Genomic DNA, 27,893 nt, shown 5'->3' with positions numbered 1-27,893 from the left:
TGAGACTCTGTCTCAAATTAAAAATAAAAAATTCCTCTGTTACCATCTCAAGTGTCTGGAAGACACCCTCCCTGGCAAACAGTCTCTTAGCTTCTCTGCCACTAACAGGTCCTTTTGTTTGATTGAGATGTTAAGGTTACTGACAGGAGAGTTTGTTATCTGGTTATGTGAAAATGACGCTATTTTATACATATGTATTGAGGCCTGTGTGATTTGGATTATAGAAGGTGCACTTTAATGGTGTTTTAGGTTAAAAACTTACATGGTATGTGGGCTATCAGTTTGATTTAACATAAAGTTCTCTGAGAAGGCCCCGTTGTTCTATCAGCCAGAAGACTTCTCCAGAGACGGTGGTTGTGCAAATCAGAGTTTAATTGAAGATGTCTCCTAGACCAATAATTTGCTGCAGTGTTCTACCATGTTTTCTGGGTGACTGCTTCATTCCGCGAAGGCAGTGGAATAAGTGCCTGGAAGTGTAATTTTGTTGACGAGTGTAATGCAAACACTTATCACTGGTTTTAATACTGCATGTTTATTTGTTTGTTTTCTCTCTCTTCAATAGGCTGTAAGCTTATTCTCCATTGTGTGCCCAGGGCCCTGGCACAGTAGGCACAGTACTTGGTGCTTCATGCATGTTTGATGAATGAATGAATGAGCTTAAAAGAGTCCTGGCACTTGCAAGTTATAGGGAAGTTGTAGATTTAAATTTTTAAATTCTATTGGTTAACCTGCAACTTCGATTCGCTAGGTTCCAAAACCTCTTCCAGGTGTAGAATTATTGCATGTAATTCATACTGTTGGGCAGCATTTGAACACAACGGTGTTCCTGGAGAATGATTGCATTTGAAATTCATCTTCTTCTGAGTGTAAAAAATAATTATTAGCTTCTAGTTTATTTAAACTTGTTTGATGGAAAACATTTATAGTAAAACACAAAAGGCCATGAGAAAGGGTAGGATTTTCTTCCCTTTGGCCCTATCCACCCAACCTTTCTGTGACATGAGGCACAACCATCTCCCTTCTGGGCCTGAGCTACGTTAGGTAATGGAAATACTTTTGGTAATGTGGGATGGAGAGTTAGAAACTCTCTGAGTTCTCAGGTAATGCTGAGAGGGACTCATTTTGCTGGAGACTTTATTTTTGTGCTAGAGACATTTTGAGGCTGGATCTGGAAGTTCTTTTCTCCTGATTTTCTGAAGAGGAAGAATTCACCCTCCTCACTGCTGTTCAGGCTTCTAGTGTTTCTCTACTCATGGACAAGGCAGCAGAATCAAATGGTGGAGACTGTTGGCCAGCAGCAGAGGAAGACCAGAGGGAGGCTGGGGCTCAGCTGGAGGAATTAAGGTAGGGGAGGAGCCATAAGGAAGAGAGAGAGAAGAGGGATTTCCCTTGGCCTGTCCAAGTGATTATGTCAGGAGTTAAGCTGGCGATTTAGGGAACTATAGAAGAACTGTCTTGTACCATCCTCTGCACCCTGTACTTTATCTTTGGATGATAAGACTTCTCTGCTAATGGACTGTAACTGAAGTTGGAGGCTAGGTCATCTTCTGTGAATGAGACAGTTAGAGGCTGTCTGGAAATTTTGAGGAAAATGGAGAAAAGTAAGAAATACTTGTAAATAATGTGGGCCAGAAAACTGCCTGGAGAAAATTTAGAAGGATTTCCAAGCAGCTGAGGGCCTGAGGGTTACTTTGTTTGCAGACCATAAACATCTTTTGACACAAACCTGATTGGTCGGCACCATGTCCTCCAAGATTCCTCGGCCATAAATCTTCAAGTTTGATTTATGACTTAAATATCTCTCCCTGTAAGTCTCATGTCAACTTGGTTACGCCTTATAATTCTGATCATTTTGGGCTGAAATATTAGTTTCCTGTACCTCTTAAGGACAGGCCCTGCCTTGTTTCCTCTTTATCGGTAGGACCTAGTGCTGTGGCCATCTCATATTAGGCTCTGGGTCATGTTTGAATTACTTGAGATAGGAAGAGAAAGGTGAAAAGTGATTCAGAACGGTGTGTTGTCATGAAAGCTGGGGAGCAGAGAATGTTAAGAAAGAGTGATAGTCAACAGTAAGAAATGCCAGAAAAAGAAAATCAAGAATTAGAAGTATTGCTTATGGACTGAAAGAAGTCAGCTGGAGACTTTGGAGAGGAGAGCTTCAGGCAAGATTTGGGTCCCAGAAACAGATCGCAGAGGCTAATCAAATGAATGCATGACTAAATACTATTGTTTCCTCAAAATTTAGTGAAATTTTCAATTCATATTGATTCTCTTCCAAATCAGGGAATAATTCTTGTACGTCTAAGCTCAAAAGAAATTAACAGCCTATTTATCATTTAAACAAAGTTATCAGTATTTAGTGACTTGAAACTGAATAGTACTGCCAAGATGTAAATCTTTATGTAATATGTGTGGGGGGAAATTATACATATATAAAGAAGCATATTAAATCCAGGCATTTGTGTGTTTTGAATTATCATTTGGAATAGAGTTTTAGCAGTAAGCAGAAGCCAGGTTCTGCTAGGTTGTGTCTACAAACATTAGTGAAAAGTATTTTCATTTCAAAAACATTTGTATGGTCTCATTACTCATTTTTCATTACTATTTTTCTTCTTTTAACTCTCTCCTGCTCCTGTCCTTAGCTGGAGAGTTATTGTGTTTCTACCTAATAAAATGAGGTGGATGTATCTCTTAGCTATTTTCCTCGTGAGACTTTTATTTTTTTGGTTCCTGGGCATTGAATTTCTTTGGCTCTTTCTTAACTTATCAGCCTATGGAGCTGTATACCTGGTCTGTTGTGATTGAGATGAGAGGAACATTTAGATTTCATTTAATTTCCTAGTTGTCCTTGGAGACAATGGAATTTTTACTGTACAAAAGACAAATGCTTATATTTCATCCTAATTGGAAGTTTGATTGGTTAGCACTGTCTTGTACATGCCAGCAATGAGGCAGGAAAGATTTAAAATATATATTGATATTATTGGAAATTCTTTTTAGTCATTAATCTTAAGTGTAACTAAGGTTCTTTTCCTATCTGGTGTTGTTGACTATATTTGGTCTTATGCTGTAAGAAAATACCAAGGCAGAAGATTAGAATTGGATGTTCTTATTGATCAAGTATACACCTTCCTGAAAGAGATTACTTAAATATATGCCTAATAAATTATGGAACATTCTTACCATCGAATTCTGATTGCCATAAAAAATGATGCTGCAAAGAAAAAATTATTGCCACAAGATGGTCTCTGCAAAATATTTTTAAGGCAATAAAGGTAGTCACAACAATAGAGTCTCTGTAAGTCGACCACCCAAGGAGTGTAACAAACTGACATATGGACGTGGTCAGAGTAAGGAACTAGGCCTTAACAGGTGGTACATGTGGACCCAGTCTATGAAAATTAGGTCGACTTATGGAGGTAGTCAATGATGGAAGTTTTACTGTATTTATATCATGTTTTCATTTTTGTATCTATTTACCTGTATAGTTATGAATAAAAAAAGAAAAGTCTGGCCCATTGCAGTGGCTTACACCTGTAATTTTAGCACTCTGTGAAGCTAAGGCAGGAGGATTGCTTGAGATCGGGAGTTTGAAACCAGCCTGGACAAGAGTGAGACCTCATCTCTACTAAAAGTAGAAAAAATTAGTTGGGTGTGGTGGTGCACACTTGCAGTCCCAGCTATGTGGGAGGCTGGAGCAGGAGGATCACTTGAGCCCAGGAGTTTGAAGTTGCAGTGAGCTATGATGTCACCACTGCCCTCTTAAAAGAAAGAAAGTCTGAAAGGATTTATGCCAAAATGTTAACAGTGGTTATCTCTGAATGTTAGAAATAAGGATGACTGTCCCTTTATTCTTAATAACATTTATAGACACTAAAAATTAATAGTAATTTGGAAAGGAAAGGCTGTTTTCTTCTTTAAAGCACTTTCAATGAAAATTTCATCTCTATGGTAATTTATTAATTCCTGTTTTTACTTAGCTCATTTCTATTTCATAGCAATAAATCTGGAATGACAGAGAAAACAACTTCCCAACTGTGATTCATTTTGTAGGGGAGTTACATCGCTGTTAGAACTTGTATTAAATTGGGATCAGAAAATAAAACTGGCCGTTAGGACCAGGAAATGAAGTCCAGTTGGAGTCTTTCCTAGCAGGATCCGGGATCTAAGCTTAGATTATGGAACGAAAGAAAGTCAGTCAGTCTGGCCTAACTCAGTGGTTCTCAACCTGTGGGTCACGACAGGAGCTGTGTTAAAGGGTAGCGGCATTAGGAAGGTTGAGAACCACTGGCCTAACTAGTACGTGAGCTAAACTAGTGTCAGATTCCAGCTTGGGTAGAATTCCAGATACCATCCTTGAAGATCAAGGTGAAAATATTTAGCACATCTTAAATTGAATTGACCAAGGAGCAAATCTCTGACAGTTGAAGATCCAGCAAGAATTGAGTAAACCTATGAGGTCAGTGTAGCTCAGCAGGTTACACATCTTTGTAAGGTCTTTGCATTAAGGACCTATGCTCATCAATGAAGCCTAAACCAGACCCTGACACGTTCTTGTCCACTCAAACCACTGAATCTTGCCCTCTTTCACCTATACCTTGCCATTCACAAGTGGAAGGGCCTGTGGACCAGTTCACTTTTGAATATTATAGCATTGCCTGTAAGATACCAGATTGATTGGTAAACATATTTTGCTGTATGAGCATCATTTCTTTTATAGTTTTTCTGGGAAAATATCTATGGAGGCAATGTTGAAGAAGATTGTTTTATAATCTTTGTACACAGAAGCTATAAACAAAAAGGGTTTTTTGTAAGATTAAAAACGATAAAAGTTAAGTTTTCTATAAAAGGAGTCTCTATATCTAGCTATGACTTTGATGTAGACGTGTGGATATTAAGAAGGAGTGAGACTGATAAATAACAGAAAATGTAGTTTTGACCAGCTAAATTAGATTTAGACTAATGGAATATTTTTTGAAATCATTTAAAAATGTGAATCTTTAATTAGTGGCTTATAAATATCTTGAGTGAAAGAAGATCCTAAATAATAGATTACAATATAATTCTACTCTCATGCTTAGGGAGGATTAAACATCATACTTACTACAACAGCCACCAATATCATAACTTATCTGAGGAATTACTGAGAACAAGACATTCTGCTGGCAAGCCTGGAAATCTCTTGTGACTTGGAAGGCAAACCACCAAGTAACTCAGTAATCCTGGAGGAGCAAAGTTCAGTCCTGTAGTAGTAAGACTAATGTTAAACATTAAGCATTTTATGGCAGTTCCTTGAAGGATTAGTGGAGAAAAATTGCATGTAGTATTTTTGGAGATCATTTCCCTTACCATCCTTGAAGATCATTTCCTCGAGTACGTACTCTCTTGGCACCTATGAGATACAATTTCCCTGAGCACGCAGCCCCTGCATGTCTTTGCTTAGTAATCTTTCTGCCCATTATGTATCTTTTCAATAAAAGGCCTCTGGGAGAAGTGCTCGGGCTATGGTTAGCCTCACCTCTTGCAGCATGTACTGTCAATCTGTGTCTTGTGTGATCATTTATGCGGTCACGACATCTGGTGCAGTTGGCAGGACCTGAACTGGCCACGGACCGAAGGGGAATAAATACTTAGGGGTAAGTGAAGCCTTTGACAAACACAAGAGGGAGATTATGGGGAAACTATGGGTAATTCCCCGTCCATTGAATCACAATATCTCCAGCTTTAAAAACATTATTGAAGTTGACCGGAGTGCAAGTGAAACAAAAAGTTTTTGAAGAATTATTTAAACATGTGAAGAAACATTGTTATTGGTTCCAGCCTACAGGAAGGGCAGTTCTTAATGTAAAGGTCTGGAAACAGGTTGTGAGAGCTCTCCGTAGAGCTCATCAATTAGGGGACAGGATACCATTACAGATATGGTCCCTATGTAACTTAATTACTTTAGCATTGCAACCTCTTCAGTCAGAAACTGATGAAGAAGGGAATGTTATAGTGCATAAAACTCACTCAGAGAAAGACAGTAAAAAGCAAGAAAAAACTCTGAGAGGCTCTGAGCCTACTGACCCTGTACCTTCTCATCCGTTGCCTCCTCCACCTGTTAATAAGAAACTAGGGGGGCAGCGCCTGTGGCTCAGTGAGTAGGGCGCCGGCTCCATATGCCGAGGGTGGTGGGTTCAAACCCAGCCCCGGCCAAACTGCAAAATAAAAAAAATAGCCGGGCGTTGTGGCGGGCGCCTGTAGTCCCAGCTGCTCGGGAGGCTGAGGCAAGAGAATCGCTTAAGCCCAGGAGTTAGAGGTTGCTGTGAGCCATGTGACGCCACGGCACTCTACCGAGGGCGGTACAGTGAGACTCGGTCTCTACAAAAAAAAAAAAAAAAAAGAAACTAGGAGATGAGGAGAATGCAACAGAAAAGGAGGACCATAGATCTAGTGAAAACTCCTCTGATTCCTCCTCAGAGGAGGAATTATGTAGCAGAAACATAAGGAAAAGGGAAGACACAGCTGTTGCCATTATGGCCATTCAAATCGAGCAGTTAGAAAGTCGATTAAATAACCTAACAACAAAAAACACCACTACTTCAGTGCCTCCATATCCAGACAGGCCTTCAAACCCAGATAATTCCTCTACAACCTCGTCATGAAGGCTTTACTAGAAGGCAGGAAAACAGGAGATTTTACTTTTGAGACACTTTGGGACTTTTTCCTGTTCTTGTCACTGATGTTCCACCTAGTCCGCAGTATCCACAAGGGGTACAACAATATGACCATCATATGATTACTTTTAAAACCTTAAAGGACTTAAAACAGGCTGTAATACAATATGGCATGCAGTCCCCTTTTTCTAGAGGCATATTACAAGGACTAGCACAAGAACAGTGTCTTATTCCCTATGACTGGGAAATGATAGCCAGAACAATTCTAGAATCAGAGCAATATTTACAATTTAAAACATGGTGGAGAGAAGAGGCTGATTTAATGAGTAGACAGAACCAGCAAAGAAATATTCCTATAACATTGGAACAACTCACTGGGTCTGGACAATGGATGGAATACCACAACAATTACAATATGATGATAGCCACACATGCTGTTCAAAAATAGGCAAGAGTGAAGCTATATTGTTTGGGATGAATTTAAAAGTGGTAAAACTATGAAGGAAAGGAAAGAAAGCATTTTCTGAAAAGTAAGATAGAGAGACCTCCTGGAGGATGGAGGGGTGTGTGATCCAGAAGGGGCACCCAGGACTCCAGGCTCTGTTTTTTGACTTGGAGCAAGTTCACTTTATAATTATTTGTTACACTGTAATTATGTCTTCAGCATTTTCTGCATCTGTTATATTTTGCAATAAGAAGGCTTTAAAAGGATGTAATGACTACCATAGTGAGTATGTACTCTGTAGTCTGAGATTGAAAGGACTTCCAAATTTGTCTTCTGGAGTTGAATTGTGCTCCCCCACCAATATTCCTATGTTAAAGTCTTAACCTTCAGTACCTCAGAACGTGACCTGGTTTGGAGATAGGGCCTTTAAAGAGGTAATCAAGTTAACTGATATCAACGATGGTGGGCCCTGTAACTGGTTTCTTTATGAAAAGTGGAAATTTGGACAGAGACACACAAAGCAGGAAGGCGACGTGAAGACGCGTAGAGTGGAGACTGCCATCTGTAAGCCAAGGTGAGGTGCCTGGAATAGATTCTAACCTCCCAGTGCTGAGAAGGAGCCAACCCTGCTGACACCTTGATCGTGGACTTCCAGCCTCTAAAACAGAAACAACACATTTCTGTGGTTGAAGCCACCCAGTTAGTGATGTTACAAAGTGACGGTTTGGAAGACTGACAGCAATTTAATTGGTAGCTTTACTTATTACAATGGCCTATTATGGGGCTTGTCAGAGTAGACCAGAGGCAGCTGCTTTTCCCTTGTAAACTTAGACATTTCTAATTAAGGTGACTGAAGAAAGTATGCGATTTATCCTCGGGTCCTCTAGCTTTTAATATGATAGTTATCTAATTATCTTTCAGAGCCTTGACTATTTTTTGTGCCTTTCTCTTTTTTTGTGAACATCTATTATTATGTAAGACTTCATAGTAGATTCTTTGTTGGTATTATTTAAGGAGCAAGTTACATTTCTATATTAAAATTGTCCATTCTGTGAAGAACAGACCAAACTCGTGTTCCCTCCAGTGATGAGAACTGGTCAGGAAAGAAGACCCCAGATGATTTATTACTGTATAATTCCACTCAATTGCCCCTCAGTTGCTGGTATAGAGATGGGGTTCCTTGTTGCACTTGAAGCTAGACATAATCAAATCTAGCCAATGGGGAAAATCCAGCCGTTTCTCTTTCCTTCTTCCTGCTGACTAGAAGATGGTGAGTCTTAAAACAGCTAACTAGAAATAGGAGTGGAAGCCCTTCCTTCCTGGATTGCTTATTTCTGGATGCAAAAAATAAAAATGCTCTTATTCAAGCTACTTTACTTTTTGGTTTCTGTGTAGTGGCACCTGAGTTTAGCCCTGACTAATATACCCCAGTAGTTAGAGGTCAGTGCGGACTCTAGGTCTCCTGCTAGTGACCTATCCCCAGACATGAAAGCAAATGTTTATTTGTAAGAGAACAAACTACACCTACAACCTGTTTTGTAAGTTTGATAGTATGTGTCTCTGCCTTTTTAGTCATTCCTTGCATTGGTTATGAGATTCACTTGTGGCAAATATGACAATATCGTAGAGGCAGGACACAAACTTATACTTGACATCGGACAACCAGAATCTTCCAAATAAATTGTGTCTGAGTGCAAAATCTGGCGTAGGGTCCTATTCCTGAGTCCAGCCCTTTGAGCGTACTAGGTTATACCCCTTCACAGGATGGTGGGCTGTGTCTGCAGCATTTCTGGCCAATTCACAGGTCCTGAACATCTTAAATTTTGGGAATAAGAGCCAATTATCTATTTTGATAACTGACAACCTTAGGACTTTATTAGAGGTAAAGATGGTTGAAAACTTATAGTAGCTGTCTCTTCATGTGGCCTTTTGATTAATCGACTCTACATATTGTGTTGCAAAGGAAATTTCAGACCATATAAGAGGAGCTGTAGTACTTTCCGACACTAGCTCAGCTTTTTGCTGTGTCTTTTCCTTCTGCTCACTTTCTCTGCAGTCTTAACTACTTCCTTCTCCCTTGTGCCCTCATAACTTTGCTTATTCTTGGCTTCGCCTATGTTAGTTTCAATTTTTACTTTTTCGTTTTCCCTACCCTTGTACTATAGGACAGCTCTCTTTGTATAAGTCGTGTTCAAATACATCGAAGAAGGTTCTTGTTGAGTTGCTTAATGACTGATCAGTGCACTTTATTGCTCCTGGGGTTGAGCTCTTCTGCCTGGCCACCTGGAAGGCCAGTGGTCTTTCTTACGTCCAGTCTAGCACTGACACTATTCAGTCATGCACCAGCCCCTGATCAAGATAGTTGTAGCTAGAGTTGCTGGGTACATTTCACAAAGGTTGAACATTTGTGCCCAAGAAACGTTTTTTTCTTGAAGGGAACAGACACCAAATCTCTAAGACTCCTCTTCTAGTAATCAAACAGTAATATAAAGGGCACAAATCATGTATTCTGGTAAAATTCTGGCAAGTAGAGTTAATTAAGTCTACTTAACTAATGTTTACAGAGCATCTGCCAGACACTGTGCTAGACCAGTCGTAAGTCATCCAAAGAGCTCAGTCTCGCAGAGACACATAAACAAATGATGACAACAGCTTGAGGAGAAAACGATTTTTTGCTTCTCTCTGTCCCCTGGGTTAATTAGGACAGAGATCTGGGGAGGCCCTCAAAGATTCCCCACAACAGACAGGATTATTTGTGCCTAAAAGGTAGAAGCCTTTATTTGCATAAGAAGTAGTTGTAATAGGAGCTAAACTTGCAAAGGTGCAGTTTTGTCTTGTCCCTTGAATTTTTTATAGCAGTGAGCATAAACAATTATTTGTACTTGAAATTATGTGGGCCTAAAGAACCCACCTTAATCAAAGTATAAGAACTTTCTGTTTCCTGTAATTGAAAATACCATCAACGATACATCCCAATACTTGGAAACTATTGAGTATGCATTTTGCCAGTGTAAATGATTTTTTGATGCTAGATTTCACTAGAAGAAATTCATTGCATTTAATTTGGAGGATTTATGAGTTCTCTTGGGCACCATAGAATTTAATAGTCAATTAAGTGGTTTTTGATTACTCTCAGTACTTGTGATCCAGTGACACGTATCCCTTTAGGAACTTGGGAACACGGGAAACCTGATTGCCCTCAGAGAGTTACATTTTGAAGTCGCTGTGTAATGGAGCAGAGACAGAGTGACTACAGACCTGCCAGAACTGATTGAATGTATGAGCCTGGCTTAAGAGAGAGTGTGTCAATGACATGTGGGGTTGTTCAGATGTCAAAGTAGCGAGCGATGCCTGAGGATGAGCCCTGGCCTGCCCTGATAGAGATACGGATGCATTAAGCTACTTTAAACTGGTGTTGATTAAATATTCAAATCGTATTATAAACTCTCCTTAGTCCAGTTCCATCTTCTCTATTAAAACTATCATTTATTAATCAGGACTTCTTTTTGTTTGTAAAAGATAGAAAACTACCTTGAAGTAAAAAAGAGGCGTCCATTGCCTGTCAAGAATAAAAAGTCCTGGGAGGTATTCTGGACTCAAGGCGTGGCTTGACTAACACTAAGTGGTGTTGTCAGGCAATGTCTTTCTGGATCCATTCATTCTGCTCACCTGTTGGGTTCATTTCCCGGCATTGCTGTTTCCTTGAGGTGGCTGTCTGTGTGTCCCAGCTTACATCCTTACAGGTTAGCAATCTCACAAACTGCTGGGGGAGTTTCAGCTCTGGAACTGACCGGTGCCTGGGGTATGTGCTCACCTAGCTGTATAAACTAAGTGATGGGAGATGAGTGGTTGTTCCTAGAAGTAAAATTTTGCAGTCAGAATAAAAGGGAACGGATTTGAATAGGCAGAAATTGCTGGTTTCCTCTGAAGTTTAGACTATTATTTGATTTCCATGTGTTGTGCTTCCAGGAAGAAGAGTGGTCTCCGTAAATTAATGTATTGACATTTCGTGTGTGTGTGTGTGTGTGTGTGTGTGAGAGAGAGAGAGAGAGAGAGAGAGAGTTACCCTGGGGTGAGTTTGCCCATGAGAGAGGGATCTATTCTGAATGTGTTCCAAAGCCTCCCTGGCTGAGATGCAAGGGCTGAACTTGGGCCACCAAGGTATGAGGTGTGAGACCCTGTGGGTCCCCTTTCCCTTGCTGTTTCCCCTGTTATTTACTTCATATTCTTGCACAGATTACCACATTGTGTGTGTGGTATGACAGTTTTTAAAAGGGCATGGCGACAGGAATTGCATTGACAGGAATTGCATTGACAAAAATGCATTGGCAATTGCATTGACAGGAATTGCAATGACGGAGCAGACCTGTCCTGTGGCCAGGTTGTATTTAATATAATACTCTCTACAGACCTTTTACCTGATTTACTGTTTGAGAAGTAGCACTATTATTTTTTTCTATTCCTGGATCATGTTGGGCAAATATGACATTGGATGAGATTCATTTCTCGGAAATAGTACCTGTGGATTTGAGGTAAGTTTGCATGAGTGGGCTGAGAGTTTCTAGGGCCTGTTAGGCAGAGTGGGCAGAGCAGATGGGGTTGTGGCATACACTGTGACAGGAGGTGGGGATGGCTCTTCAGGCCCAGCCTGTCTCCCTCCTTCCTTGACCTGTCACAGTGAAAGACTTATATTCTTTAGCTTAAGGACAAATGGCACCTTACCAAGCACTCTGGCCTGCCCCAGGAGGTAAACATTTCCCTGTGGCCTTTCAGGGACCCGTGAGGCTCAGGGCAGGAGGCCAGCTAGAGGAGTGCCATCCCTCATGCTCCTCAGAGAGTTAGGTTAGGAGTATGGCTGCACTTCTGGTCTTTCTGAATGGAGCCATGCCAGTTCTCCTGGAGGATGCCTGGTCACTGTCCTTAATTCTGGCCGTGCTTTCTACAGTGCCTGCTTTCACTGCTGCTTGAGGTAGTCACTTCGCCTCCTTCATCTTTGTATCCCGCTTGATAGCCAAGGCCTGGAATGTGGGGGCACAGGGGAGATGGATCACATGCCTTGGGAAGGTGGTCTAAGGCTCTCCAGATATTTTATCACCAATTTATCTGTCTTTGTGAAGAAAAGTTTTTAGGGCGGCGCCTGTGGCTCAGTGAGTAGGGCGCCGGTCCCATATACCAAGGGTGGCGGGTTCAAACCCAGCCCCGGCTGAACTGCAACAAAAAAATAGCTGGGCGCTGTGGCGGGCGCCTGTAGTCCCAGCTGCTCGGGAGGCTGAGGCAAGAGAATCGCATAAGCCCAAGAGTTAGAGGTTGCTGTGAGCCATGTGATGCCACGGCACTCTACCGGAGGGCGGTACAGTGAGACTCTGTCTCTACCAAAAAAAAAAAAAAAAAAAAAAAGAAAAGTTTTTGAACCTGTGCCTTAAAATAAGAAAGGTGGCATGCAGAGGCTAATTAAATACTGAGGAGAGCAACATTGAAGTTAAAATTCGATAATTTCTTCTGAATCTGCATGCCAGTAATAGTATCAGTAGTTTACATTTGTGTAGGGCATCTTATGTGGAGTATATGACTTATATGCACATTTATGGATACTTTAAAAATTCAGTATAACATATTTTATATGAAGGACGGCTCTGGTGATGAGAGAGAGAGAACAAAAACCAGGTTACAGGCTGCTCACCTAAAACTTACCAGAAATAAAAGCTTAGCACTCACCTATGTAGTGTAGCACTTATCCCTGCTACACCAAATCAATGTACCACAGACTCAGTTTCTTTGGAGCTGAAAGTCTTTGAAGGTGATAAAAATAAAGGGTTTTCTAAACATCCTTGAACCAAGAAACCAAGTTGTTCCACTGGAGAGGAGTGGTTGTCTGAAAAGGAAGAGTCCATTCGGTTCTCACCAATCTTTTCGTATGTCCTGAGGTCTTATTACTGAGTTTGCGTCATCTTATTTGCGATCCTTGTGGGTGCTTTCTTGCAGAACCCGTTGTGCTTTGTCCATGCCTTCCAATTGGATTTCTTAATTAGAAAAAGTACCTAAAGACTCACGTGAAGCAATCTGACATAAGACTTCTCTCTTTCTCTGCACCAGAGCTGTCCTTCATATGAAAATGAAGGTACTAGGAGAAAAACTTTCATGAGCAAAAACAAAAGTCTCAGAATATGTTGGCTCATGAGACCGCCATAGTTTTAAAGACTGAAAGTTTTTAACAAAATAAGTCATTTTCTTAAATATTCAAGGGTGGGAACAGAGGGGTACTGTTTGATATGTGACTAACAGACTAAAGTACACAGAAAAATGTGGCTGACCTGATACAAAACGAATCTATGTTGGCAACATAAATCTCCTATAAACGTAATGTGGGACATTTCTGAAGAATTCCTTTGCCGAAACTTCTCTGAGGATTGCTGAGTGCATGAGGTACCTTTTATGCCACTGGAATGAATCTGGGGCAGTTGTCCTAGCTAGCCCATTACCCTTTTTACTACCTTCATAGTCATTTAGTGTTTGCCAACATGTGGTCCAGAACTGCCTGGGTGAGAACTGCCTATATCAAAATCTCTTGGGTTAGGGCCCGAGGTTCTTAATTTTAAGCAAGCTCTCCAAGTGTTCACAGGTACTTTAAAATTTGCAAAGCACTGTCTCCTTTATCACCTTCCCTGTTTGTCTTTATCACAAAATGTTGGGGTACACACAGGCTAAATTGCTTTGTGGAGAGGGTGAGGAGGTTATAGGGAATGACCTCTATAAAATAGAGAAACAATTGAAATTCTTGTCTGTGTCTGTTACACCCTTAGTCTTTCTACCGAGCACTGTTCAGCAACACTCCAGCCTGGCCTATTCTCTGCCCCAGTTTATGCTGTCCCTGATTTTCTGAGAGGTCTTTTCATAATTCCAATCATCTGTGCCCTGTCTTGTCTGCTTGGCAGGCCAAGGCTCTGCCACCTCCTGATCCTTAGAATTGAATCACAAACCTTTTGAATCTAGCTAACTGGTCTCTAGAGGATCTATTGCCTTCCATCTAGAGCCTTCCATCTTTCCCACCTCCCACCCTGTCCCTATACATACGTAGCACAGTCTCAGATTCCAAACGGATTTTCCCAATGTTGCTTCATCAGACTTTTGTTTACGTCTAGGAGCACATTTTCCTGGAAACCGTATCGTAGTGGTTAGGTGTCCAGGTTATTCGCCAAAGCTGATTCATTTCATATGGAACTGAATTGTTTTTTCTGAAGAGCAGGCGGCCTGCAATATGGAGGGTGGAATAATAATAATAATGATGATGATAATAATAATAATAAATATTCTTCCTTCTTCCTAGCATGGGAATGATTTCAGGCAAATTTGAACAGGAAGGAAATGGTTTTCCCCCTCTCTTTTGCTTTTACAAATTCTCCCTTTCCTGGCCTCTGCATTTGAGTTAGGTAACCATGCTGTGAGATGTGGGTGATGAGCGTCCCTAGTAACTTTGGGAAATGCTGGACTTGTTTGGTGACTGTATCTGCTATCTCCTACTCAACACCAGCACTGATGCAGCCATGGGAGATCAGATGAGTTGCAGTGGTGGTGAACTGATGCTCACTTTATTCGTGTAGCAGAGCAGCTATTTGGCAGAGTAATGATGGGGTTAGCCAACCCTGTAGGTCTTAGCCCCTAGTCTAGAAACTTGTATTATGTGCCTCCTAAGGATCATTTGCCATGTAACTTTTGAGATGTATAAATCTCTTTTTTTCCTTTAAGCTGGAGGTGAATTGGGGGCGGGGGGTCTAGGAATAAAATGGTAGACTCTACTGGTTATTAAGAAAAAAAGTTTTTTTTTTCATTCATTGTTCCTCTTCTTATCAATACAAGAATTTTAGAAGTTGATGAGGGCAGAGATACATAGGCTGTAGGGATTTTGTGAGGCTGAGCATGCCAACTTTTAAGAGTTGTGAGTTTACAAATATACTCTTATACTCTGGATCGCAAATGCCCTCAGACGTTTCTGACATTTCAGGTTCAGCTCTCTCTGTGGTCCTGAGGTCCCTATAGTAGCCCATTATGCAGGATGCTGTAGCTGTCACAGAGTGGCCAACCATGCACTTAAATGTGCCAAAAAAAATGAATGAACTCAACTGGACAAAGCCAGAAGGCCCCATGCATTTTATCAGACTATTCTCAGATCAGGTTACTGGTGCAGGAGATTTATTAATCAACGACTTCTTCAGTGTTTCCTTCATCTGTATCCTCAACCATTTAGAAAAATGGTTATTTATTGTCCAAAACCTTCAGAAAGGGTCCTAACGGTTCACATTACCTTTCCAGATTGTTCTAAAGTGCTCCACAAGTAAACCATCTTTCCCTGTGGTTGTTTGTAAGGCATTAAAGTAGGAAGCAATCTGGTTGTATTCTTCATAGTCTAGTACGGTGGTTTTTGATAGTCTAGTATGGTGTGCCCCGAGAAGATCTTAGGTGTGCCTTGAAAAATTTTAAAGATCACTAATTAAATTATTTTCTTTTTTTTTTTTTTTGTAGAGACAGAGTCTCACTGTACCGCCCTCCGGTAGAGAGCCGTGGCGTCACACGGCTCACAGCAACCTCTAACTCTTGGGTTTACGCGATTCTCTTGCCTCAGCCTCCCAAGCAGCTGGGACTACAGGCGCCCGCCACAACGCCCGACTATTCTTTTTTTTTTTTGTTGTTGCAGTTTGGCCGGGGCTGGGTTTGAACCCGCCACCCTCGGCATATGGGGCCGGCGCCCTACTCACTGAGCCACAGGCGCCGCCCTAATTAAATTATTTTCAAAAGAAGTTCAAAGCACAGTGAACACTTTTTCTTACTCCTTTTTGTTTTGATTGACATAATTTAAGTGTGCTATGGATGTTTACCTATAGGTTCAAGTGTTCCATGAGATAAAAAAAAAAAAATTTGAAAAACATTGGTCAGTGATTCTCCTAGAGATAATTAGATTTTGTAATATTTGTTAACATAAATCTAATTGATGACATCTGAGGCAATTTCAAACATTCTGTGTAACAGTGAAGGGACGGCATAAAAAAATCTGTGACAGTTTGTCCTTACAGCTTACCCTTCTAAACTATTCTCCTTTCTCTAACTTTATTTCTGCTACTTTTAAGCTCATAGCATTTCTGCATTTCCAAAGTGGTTACAGTGATTAGGGATAGATGAAGAGAGGGGAGGGGAAAGAATAGCCAGACCATTATGTCTATATTTAGGGCTGACTCTGTGTGTGGTTAGGGGATGGGGGTTTAGAAGCAGCATTCTTACCTACAGGCTCCAAGTGCAGCCGTGTTTGAGGCTTAGAGTTAAATTGCCTTAATTATTTGCCTTTAGCAACTCTCTTATCTTTCAGTATATCTTTCAAGGCACTACCTCAAACTGGCCACTCTTAACTGTGACATGTAGATTTTGAAATGGTACAGTATTACATTTCTAAATGATGTGTTTAGAGTTTTGTCCTTTCCTATGGATTCTATTGTAATCAGCATTTAAGAAATAACAAAACCAGCGTGGTACACAGTCTGTATTTCTCACCATGGTGGCAAGGACCAACCCTCATCTAGTTGAGCACTGATCCCGATTCTGTGTTTCTTCAGTCGGGGTCTTTGCCAACATTCTGCAAGCAGCACTGATTTTCACAAACTGGCAAATCTATTTTCTCTCTCATGGCAATGTTGTGAGAAATAAAACTGATGAAGCTTTAAATATGACTTTTTACGGACTAGCTTTTTTTTTTTAGCAGTTGGAGAGTGTTTTTGTTGTGTTATATTGACAATTTGTGTTCTTTTTAGTCATTTTGTTATGCAAATTGGTATAGATTGAAGGGGAAATACATTAGTTGGGGAGTTAGCCACTTTGTTAATTTAGTATTTGCTGTGTCAAAATTTTCTCCTTTTAGATGTGGGAAATGAGGTGGCAATTGCAATAGGATTTGATTTTGGTATCTCAGACATGTTGCGAGATGGTTTACCCTGCCCTGCTCATTGTAGCCAACCCTGCTTTGCCAGGGGAAGCCGCTTGGAGTGGCCAAAATGAGCACTATCTTGTTTCACAGTAGAGATTGACAGTGGAAATGCTATCTGAGGCTGTGGCAGGGGGTTGTGTTAAGCAGGTTCTTGGGAGCTACTTTTAGCTCTTTGAAAAATTTATATCTCAAAGTCCCAAATCTCCCTCCTGCGTCACAGCAGCTGGCCTACATTCACCAGAATATGCCGACTCTTTTCTGATATTTGTGGGTGACAGAGTCAGGCATAAGAGAATAGAAGAAGATTTAGCTATCATTTCAACTCCTATTCTTGTTTTTTAAGGCAGAAAAGACTATTCCATGGTCCTTAGGTATCTATTATTTAAAAAGAAGAAAAGTAACCAATTTTTCCCTAGCGTTTCACACTCACTGAATTGAGATCTCAGAGTATGATGCTACTAATAATTTATAACTATTTATTAATGCTGACATATGCAGTTTAGTGCATGTGGCAGAGAACAGCTGTATAATTTAAAAACAAAGCTGAGTAAAGATGTTTTTACTGCACACGGACAGGAGGTCCTGATGTACACACAAAAGACTCATTTACAATCAGACCGAAGCCGCCTTATGGTCAGGAAATACATCTGCAAAATAGGACTACAAATAGCTGACTGTAAAAGATGGTAACATTTATATATATGGGGATAGACAATTAAGTTTATGAACTCCTCCTAGAAAAAGTGCTACCTACCTCATTGCTGAATATCAGTATAGTCACCTTTGAAGTACTCTTGGCCATCTAGTGACTATAGTGATATTTAGCAATGAGGTATGTAGTACTTTTTCTAGGATGCGTCCGTGAACTTAATTGTCAGACCTTCTACCACTACAGCTCTGATGGCCATTCCAGAAAAAGAGTTTGAAAATTTCACTGAAGGGTGGACTAGGCTCTACCATAGATCCATAGCTTCCCAAGGAGATTACCTTGAAGGTGACTGTAGTGATACTCAGCAATGAGGGATGTAGTACTTTTTCTAGGATGAGTTTGCAAACTTAATTGTCTGACCTCATACTACTTTGAAATTGTCTGATCTCATTTAATTTAGGGCACAAAGTTGGGACTTCTTTTCAGACACATATTATCAGGAACAGCACATGAAATCAAGATTCTGGGAATAGTGTGCAACAGTTAATCAGGGAGCAGTAATAGAAAAACAAATCCAATACCCAGCCCAGCTGATATCTTGTGAACACAGTATCAAAGTAGCAGATGCACCGGCTCAGATAGTTTGTGGCAATGAAGATATAAATGATGTACAATACTTATTTTTCACAAGGATACTATTTTAGTCCCAAGCAAAATTTGGTTCCTTGTTCTTAAGGTGATGCAAAATGAAAGCAATTATAAAGATTTCATTTCATGCATTTAATTCAATTCAAGAATCTGTCATTGACCTTATAACTTTTTTTTTGGTTTTTGGCCGGGGCTAGGTTTGAACCCGCCACCTCTGGCATATGGGACCGGCGCCCTACTCCTTGAGCCACAGGCGCTGCCCGACCTTATAACTTTTATAAATGAGATAAGTTGAGCCAAAAAAAAAAAAAAAGTCAGCCTGTGTTCTTCTAGTTAACTTAGAAGAACACAACTTCTTGCCTAACCAAACACATCGCTAATGGAAAATCAAGAATGAAATTACATCTATGTATTCCTTTTCTGGTGTCATGGACAAGGAGACATGATTTTGTTCAGATTAAGGAATAGAAACTCTTCTATCCTGCAGCCTACAAATTGAAGGGTAAAGAAGGAAAATGGGGGTGGGAAAAGTGAGAGATTCAGGGTTAAGGAAAAAAAAAAAAAAGATGAGTAGTCTCTTGGCTGCTGTGATTCCCAGAATGTGAAGGTCAAGTTTCATTTGCTGTGATTGAAGTTACTTCCTGTTATGGAAGGGGCTCTAGAATGGCCACCCTGATAATAGACATTAATATGCTACAAACTTCATGTTTGAAGTAGACAGAGGTCATTGGTTGTTACTTCTCTACCAATGCAGGGGTCCTTCCAACAGTTTTTTTATGAGGGTTAAAGTGACCTCAGTTTGAACATTTTCATAGCATTATAATTTCTAAGTTCACCAAAAGATTAGCTGGCCAATTCCTGGCCGCCTGGAAGAATTAAAACATGTAGCTAAGTGTCTGTCTTGGTCTAAAACACAAACATGGATAAGAGGCGGTTGAAGTCCTGTTTATAGGTAAAAATAGTAAGAGGGCACCTACGTGGTCTCCACACCAGAAAAATCTACACTATGGACTTGAAAAATGTTATATAAAGAAGCCGTGTCTAACTTTCCTCCACTTCCTCCCCCCGATTTTTGGCATGTATTTTCTTAATAAGATGTTTTGGGGACCAACCTAGGCAGGAGGGTTCAATAAGCCACGCCATGGCAAATTATGCCAAATCATTTGTTCCTCTTTCTCCTTCTCTTTTTCTCTCCTTTGTTCTTCTTCTTCTTGTTGCTATCACTATAATTAAAAAAATATAGAGAGATAAATCTAGATTATAGCAAGGTTGTTGATGAGATCTTTTCAGATGTCACTGTGCCCTGGGTGACTGTAGGTCAGATGGCTTTGTGTGCAGGGCTTCTTGCTAGATGCTGCCGACACAGCAGTAAACATGTGGCAAGTGGTTAAAGGTCCTTCTGGAACTGGGGGTCTTTTTAGCTTGATCACTCATTTCACTAATGAAATTTATTTCTAGCATCCTTTATACTAACTGATGAACCACTGGTCTATAATATGATAGCTGAAAGCCATACATATTGTAATATATATGAAGGGGAATGGGACCCAGCATAAAGATTAGGAGCAATCTCTCAGAGTAAGTGAGAACTGAAGTATTATGCGAGTTGGCCAGATGAAGGTTAGGAGGTGGGAGAGTTCTAGACAGAGAGAAGAACAGGTGCAGAGAACTTATGGTAAGAGGGAGCATGGAGTATTTAAGGACATGAAAAACACTGGTGCAGTGTTAGGGCATAAATTAAGATGCTACAACAAGGTAGTCACAAATGACAATGACTCAAACAAGCTAGAAGTTTATTTCCCTCAGAATCCTCAGGATTTGATACAGGACTGTGTACAGGGTAGCCACCTAAATAGGGTCTTTGCAGTACTAACAGGAGTGAATTCCTGATTAGGAAACTGGAACCGTTAAACTGTCCCTTGTTTATAAATACGGATATATCCCTATGTATTCATGCCTCATTGCATTTTAAAGTAAATTATTAGAAAGCTTTGTCAAACCATGCTAAGGAGTTTAGGATTTTTCCAAAGGTAAATGTGAAAATTAATTCAGTGGTTTTAATGCTGCCAAATTAATGTGTGGGCAAGATGGAAGGCTAGGAGGCCAGTTAGGCTATTGCTGTAATTCAGGTGGAAAGGATGTAGTGGTCTGGACTCTGAAGGGAGGGCTGTTAGGCATAATATAGATAATGGGCAGAACTTCATGGAGGGGCATTTGGTATGAATTAACTACTGTTTACATTTGAGCAATACAGGTTTGAACTATATTACTTATGCAGATTTTTTTCCAGCCAAACGCTGGTGAAAATATAATATTTGAGGGATGGGAAACCAGCCTATATGGAGGACTGACTTTTCTGATATGAGGGTTCCACAGGGCTTCCACAGGACTTGAGTACATGAGGATTTTGTTACACCTGGGGGTGGGGAGTCTTGGACTCAAGGTGACCTATACCAAGGGATGACTATATTGTAATCTTTTCCTGTACAGGCCTGAACTCCATAACATTTTCTGAGTCTCAAGAATTTTAAATGTCCAAATGTTTATTTGAGAGAGTTGTGAAGTCAAATATTTTCTAGAGTTTGCTTAGAACAGGAAAACTACAGTAGTGGAAGTTGATCACAAGGGAATATAACATGCTGGTCAACATACGGAGGTGGTTGACGTAAGGAACTAGGCCTGCTGTACTGATATGGACATGTGGTACATGTCCAGTCTGTGAAAATTAGGTCAGTCTAAGGAGGTGGTCAACTGTGGAGGTTGTTTGTAAATAAATGAAGCAGGCCTGCTGTGAGAGAGAGAGGTTTTGGGTAACTGGATAGCCTATGCTCCCTCTAAAAGGCACAAGTCTATTCAGTTTTAGCCAAGTTTTGCCATTTGTAAATAAGAACTCATTGTTGCCAGATCTTCTGACTTGTTTTTTCCTGAAGAATCTTGAATTTTTGTATAAAATCTTCTGATTTTTACATGTGGTTAGCTAAGTAAAAATTAAACAAATATACGAACAATACTGTGTAGGTCCACACTGTGATCTCTGCTTTAGGGCTTAATAACTGCATTAGTTAGAGTAGGCTGACATTACAGAGAAAAGGACAGAGATGCTGGTTTCTTATGTAACAGTTCCAGTGTGAGTGGAGTAGGTGGCAAGACATTGCTGCTCTTCATGGTCAATGAAGTACTTTCCAAATTGTCATCTCCTAGTACAGTGTTTTTCATTTGCGTGGGTGTTGTTGAGTCATCGCCATGTCTGGACTCCAGTCCTCATGGTGGGAAAGAGTGTGGATGAGAATACCGCTTGTCTTACCTTCTGGCCAAATATTCATAGCACCACTAATATTTATGCATATTTTTTCCAGCATTCTTCCCTGTTAATTTCTTTTTTTTTTTTTAATTTTTTTTTTTTATTTTTAATTTCAGTGTGCTTGTTCATGTTTGTTTGAAGTACTCCTTTTTTGTTGATTTTCTTTCCCTGTTAATTTCTTTTTAAAAAATTTTTATATTCTTAATATCCACTGAGCCTGGCATGGTGGGTATTGTTCCTATTGACAGATAAGGAAATAAGGCTCAGATGGGTTGTGACTTGTCCAAGATCATAAAGAGAATTAGGGGCAGAAACACCAGAATCCACCTTGACTCGCTTAATAATAATAAAATGTCTTCTAAATGCATTTATAACAATTTATATGAATTCCCGTTATCAAAAAAGTTGAGTCACTCACTGAAGTCTTCAGGGGGATGACTACATATATTTTTTTCACATGGATGATATTATCATATTCCCCTTCCAAAGTATCACTCTTGATCACTGCTGGCCTCACATGGGGGAATCCACAAAAGCCAATATTTCTTTGAGTATGACTAAGTAGGATGGTTTTGCTCTGACAGTACCAGAATATTCTTTTGTTTCAACTGTTACGGTTTAATTATGTGCAGGAACATTGATTCCATAAGGAATAGCCTCTACATGTGGTTATAATCCTCAACCTCACTCAATTTCTGTTTCTGAGAAAATGATTAGACTGTCATGGCTAGAATTGCTCTCATTAGTCAAATAATCCTCCATGTTCTGGATAACCACAGTCCCTGCACAAATAATCAAAGTCTCATTTGACAGTTTTCGGGGGCCTTTTACTAATGTTAGGGCCCTTTCACAGATCAGAGAAAGCTACAGAATTTCCAGATACTCAACTGCTCTCATTCATTTTTACCCACGCCTTTGAATGAGGCATTTAAATCATGACTTTGAAGTTCTGCAGAATGAAAGTTAAAGGGTTGTGGAATTCTCTCTCCTCTTGCTTTTATTAGAATTAGGAAAAGAACCAGGCATGACCACATAATTGTGACTGCTCTATGAAGAAGGGGCAGAACAATGAAGCAGTGATGTGCTGACAATGCCTTGGATGTGCACAATAGAAAAGCCTTCTCTTTTTGTTTTGTTTTGTTTTGCTTTGCTTTTTAAAGGAGCATCATGCTCTGGTGGGTGGAGCTTGGGATTATAATGCCAGGATACTAGGGTTCTAGTCCCAGTGTTTCTGTCCCTGACTCGCAGCACTGACTTTGAAATCTATCAGTATTTGGTTGCTTCAGGCAACACATAGTTTTTAAATGGGAGAGATGTTCCACCTCCTATGTGGAAACAGGATGGTGGTAATGTGGCTTTGACGTAATGTAATTTATGTAATTAAAAATAACACATTTTACTCTGCTTTCCATTAATTTCCAGTTAATGTAGGCACCAATGTTAACTTACTAGTTCATTGCTTGGTAATACATCATCACACATTAATGTAACTGAATTGTTTAAAGAGATGCCTTTAAAGGTCGAGATCATATTTATTGAGGGAAGAATTTGGTGTATTTAGTAATGGCCCAAATAATCTCATGGTATATGTAAGAACACTAATTATAATTGCTATCACCATCATCATCTTATGAGCCATTGCTTTGGGACTCACTGTCTAGAAGAGGAAAATAAAGCTTTGAGAGGAAAGCAAGTCATTCAATCTTTTTTCGGCTTTATAAACAAAAAATTAAGAAATCCTTATCAGTGTATATTTAAAATGTGGAAACAATAAAAACGAAAACCTGATAGTCTTTTAGGTCTGTGAGCTTTTTAAAAATACTAATTTACAGGATCATTTATAAAATTTTAACCAGGTCATAAAAATCACTTAATATACATCTCAAAAATTTTCACAGAACTATTTCTAAGGGAGAACTATAAACCCCCAGGGTCTTGAAGTATGTTTCAAAGTGTGCTGCTGCAAGTTTGAAATTTCTATGAAATACATTATTTTAAAACTTCCTGCAGCTGTTGTATTCTGTTTTGTAATATATATTTTATTTGAACATAAAAGTATTGTTTTAGGACCAGTGTGGTGGCTCATGCCTGTAATTCGAGCACTTTGGGAGGCCAAGGTGGGAGTATCACTTTAGGACAGGATTTTGAATCCAGCCTGGGCAACATAGAGAGACCCAGATGTCATAAATTTCTGGGCATGGTGCTATACATTTATAGTCCTAGCTACTATAAAGGCTGACACAGGAGGGTCACTTGGTCCCAGGTGTTTGAGGCTGCTGTGAGCTATGGTCTACCACTCACTTCTGCCTAGATGACAGAGCGAGACCCTGTCTCGAAAAAAAAAAAAAATTAAAGAAATAATGTTTTAAAATTTTCAGCGTAGGGTAAAATTTGACACTCCAGGAAGGTGGTTTGCAGGGCCTTTAGCATTGCCTTGGACCCTGAGTGTGAGCCCCCAAGTTTGGCAGGTCTTTATGACATCCGTTTGCAGGGGCTGGGTTAAAATGGGTTAAAGAGATTTGTTGATATTTATATAAAAGTTTCTAAAACACTGTTGGGAGGACATCTTTTTATAACTAGTCTGTTAGAAGTTTTCTATCTAAAATCAGTTGTGAATTGGCAACTGATGGCAGGTTTTTCGTGTGGGCACTCACTTTTCATAGTGAGGATGAAGTTCAAGGGAGACCGCAGGACAGAGGAAAACACTTGGAAGTGGCAAGTCTAGGTCTGATGCTGTTCTCACTGCTTTCTGCCTTTTGGAGCTTGGGCCAGTTGTTAACACTCTACCTACACAAGAGTTTAGATTCTTCATGTGTGTCATAAAATGAGATGATGATGTCTACTATTATACACTAGATTGCTGTGAAGATGAAGTAATGCTTTTCTTCTGATTTGTTTTCCTATTCCACAAGGCCACTGGGTTTTGGTAGGGCTTGTTCCCTAGCTGTAAACACATACTTTCTTCTGAATATGCCAAAGCCAGCCCATTTCAGCTAGCTTTCTTGTGTTCACAATGTCTTTTTTCTGATCTGTATGTCTTATATGTGGTGAATTATTGTTCTTGTTTTTCCTTCTGTATGAACTGAACATTGCTCTTAACTGTATTGCATTCCCTCTGATCAACTTGTCTTCATGTTCACTATCCTGTTTAACCCTGGGACACTGATAGATGCTAGCTATTAAAGGTTGCAGTTGGAAAATTATATAGAGTATTTTGTTAAACCAACCTAAGCCATTTGGGTTATATGTAACTGTTAGGTTCTCTTGTGTTAGTAAACATTTCTAACCTCCAATTGTTAGGGGTAATTCCTAAAAGCAGGTTGTAGTGAAAGCAGTTTATAGACTTCATTCCAGTCCTCATAAATATGCTTATTAGCAAGATGTACAAACCAAATATGGAACCTGTGGTGTAGGCTCTTATCAGATCCCAGGTCTCTGTCCTTTTTTGGTGCTCTTCAGTTGCACGCTGGTTGAAAATCACTGTTCTAAGGGTTTGAGATGGAACATGCTGTCCAAATTCTTCCCACCTTGTTTCTTCATCTGTAGTTTGGGGATAGAGATAAATATTTCAGAGGACTGAAGGTGACGTGCTCTGAGAGGATGTACGTGAAGCACTTAAATGCATGGTAGTAGCTATTATTATTAATATTAAAAGTATTATCTGGAAAATAGTCATTCATTGAAATGATAGCGGTTTTGAGACACACATCTGTTGAGTCCCTCAGTGTGCAGACTTTGGACATGGCTCTCGGGAGGATACAAGGTGCAGCACATGGTGGAAACAGATGCTGATACCCTGATGGAAAGACAGGTGAGGGGCGGCGCCTGTGGCTCAGTGAGTAGGGCGCCAGCCCCATATGCCGAGGGTGGTGGGTTCAAATCCAGCCCTGGCCAAACTGCAAAAAAAAAGACAGGTGAGGAAGGTTGCCTGGGAGAGGCAGAGATGCAGAAAGGAGACCCAGATGGCTAAGAAGGCAGCACCCTCTGAGGTAAAGCCAAGTTTTAAATCACTGGGGCAGGGTGGGTTACGGCACAGAGAAGTGAAGGATCCTGTGGAGCCTGTGAGAATGGAACTTTCTAAGGCAGTTCTTTCAGATGATCCACAGAAGCCTTTTGTAAAGTCAGCCTTCATTATTTAGCTTTTATTTTATAAATTTGGTTTCAAGCATCCCATTTCTCATCATGGGATGCCTCTATATAATTCTTTTGTTTTTGATTTTATTTTTTCTTATATTGTTGGAGTGCAAAGAGACTTAGAACAGCATCATAAAAATTGGAAAACTGAGAAAAGGATAAAAGTCTGCAATTCCATAGCTGTTAGTGCAGTAGATTTTAATCTTTCTTTGTTTTATCCCAGATATGTATAAAAGCTTTCTTTCTCCTCTTCCTAATTTGTATTGCTAAGATTTGATTAACACAGACATTACAGGACATATCCATTATGAACTGTTCTTTAAGGGATGTTAAAGGGAGAAAGGGAGAGAGGTTGCAGTGTGGAGAGGTTATCTATCCCATGGGCTTTACCTGGGTGACGCTTTGAGGTAGAATTATGGGAAATTACGAGCCCCAGACCTTTTTATCACAGCAATAGCTGCCATCTGCAATCACTGGTGAGATGCTATATCCTAAACTCCAGGGAGGTAGTTCAGGCATGGTTGCAAGTGTCTGTAACTTAGAGGAACTCCAGTAGAACCTCTGTAAGTTAACCACCCCAGGGCCTGACATACAGAGGTGATCAACATAAGGACTAGTTCTTGTGGCGCATGTCCAGTCTATGAAAATTAGTTCAACTTAAGGAGGTGGTCAGTGTAGGGTGTGGTCAACTATGGACATTCTACTGTATTTTGACAAGTTTTTACCTTATATGAATGCTGCCTCTACTCTTACTCACCTAATATTTTCATTCCATTTACTCATTTTTTTATTTAACTGAAGGAAATTTATTTTTAAAGGCAATGCTCTACCCTTATACATGATTAAGAGAAAGTAACTGTAATAGCCATTATATGGAAACAAAACAATGTTAACTAACTTCTAGTTGGAAACCGATCCTTGCCAAAGGCTCTATGCCAAATTTCTGCTCTTTATTAAAATAGGAGATTAGCAAATGTTGGAGATTTATTAAGAGCATCCTAACGTTAAACAGACTTTATTTCAGTAGATTTCAATTCTTACATTGTATGTGTGATAATTTAGTTTGAAAGTGATTTAGTATAAATTGTGTGATCCTTGCCTAATTTTCTCCTTAGAGGTGGTTAGTTATTATTTCAAGCACCCTGATAAGGAATTGACACTTTTAGTGTTAAATATTTATAACTTCAAATATTATTTTAGAAACCTACCTCACAGGGATTTAATTTAGCTAAGGGATTTTAGAAATAATTTTTCATCCGTGAAATGAGTGCCACCTGGTAAGAATGAGCTGTGGGAAGCCCAATTTGCCACTGTCGCAACGTCCCCAGGACAGTAGCTTCTTCGGTCATCAGCACAGCCTGATGTTTCTCTGACAGTGAGTTTTTCATGTTAGGTGGTACATACCCTGTTTCCCCGAAAATAAGACAATGTCTTATTTTAAGGTGTGCTCCCAAAGATGAGCTAGGTCTTATTTTCAGGAGACGTCTTACCTTTCCTGTAAGTAAGTCTTATTTTCGGAGGATGTTTTATTTTCGGGGAAACAGGGTAGGTCATTATGAAATTTCCGATATACATGAAAATCAAGAAGCGTAAAATTTATGTAGACAGAAACAAATGAAGAAATACTGATAAGCTGAGCAAGTTGAAACTTGTACAGATGCATCAGAAAGGAGGGTGTCGATTGTGTTTCTCGGAAATGTATTATCATGGTCTGCCTCCAAACTTTCATAGTGACCCATGTTGAAGGAAGACATTGGGACTTCCTTGATCTATAAAACAGGTTTGCTGCCTGCTGGAGAATAAATGTACCTTTGGTTGAATTTCACTGTAGAATCCTGTGAGTATTGGCATGTGTACCCAAGCCAGGGAGGAAAGGGAAATATAGCCGGTAGCCTGTACCTAGTTTCACTGATGCTTAGTAAGAGACCCAGATCTCTTCTGGACAGCTCAGCTTGCGGTGAGCTCTTAATATCTAAGTCAATATAATTTAATGTGTAGTCTGTTACTAAGCAACATATCCTGAATTTTGGAAAATATGACTCTAGGGAAAGCTATGATTGCATAACTGGCTGGTTTTCTAGAAGTATGTAATA

General features: G+C 39.9%; 1 protein-coding gene across 1 annotated transcript in view; it reads left to right on the top strand.

Annotated features, from left to right (window-relative positions):
* HECW2 (HECT, C2 and WW domain containing E3 ubiquitin protein ligase 2) overlaps positions 1 to 27,893 on the top strand; it is a 404,230-nt gene that overhangs the window by 40,126 nt on the left and 336,211 nt on the right. The window lies entirely within an intron of this gene.

This window comes from Nycticebus coucang, chromosome 7 (genome assembly GCF_027406575.1).
Source record: "Nycticebus coucang isolate mNycCou1 chromosome 7, mNycCou1.pri, whole genome shotgun sequence".
Taxonomy (NCBI): Eukaryota; Metazoa; Chordata; class Mammalia; order Primates; family Lorisidae; genus Nycticebus; species Nycticebus coucang.
Note: the sequence above shows the minus strand (reverse complement) of the source record. Positions and strands in the feature narration are given on the sequence as shown.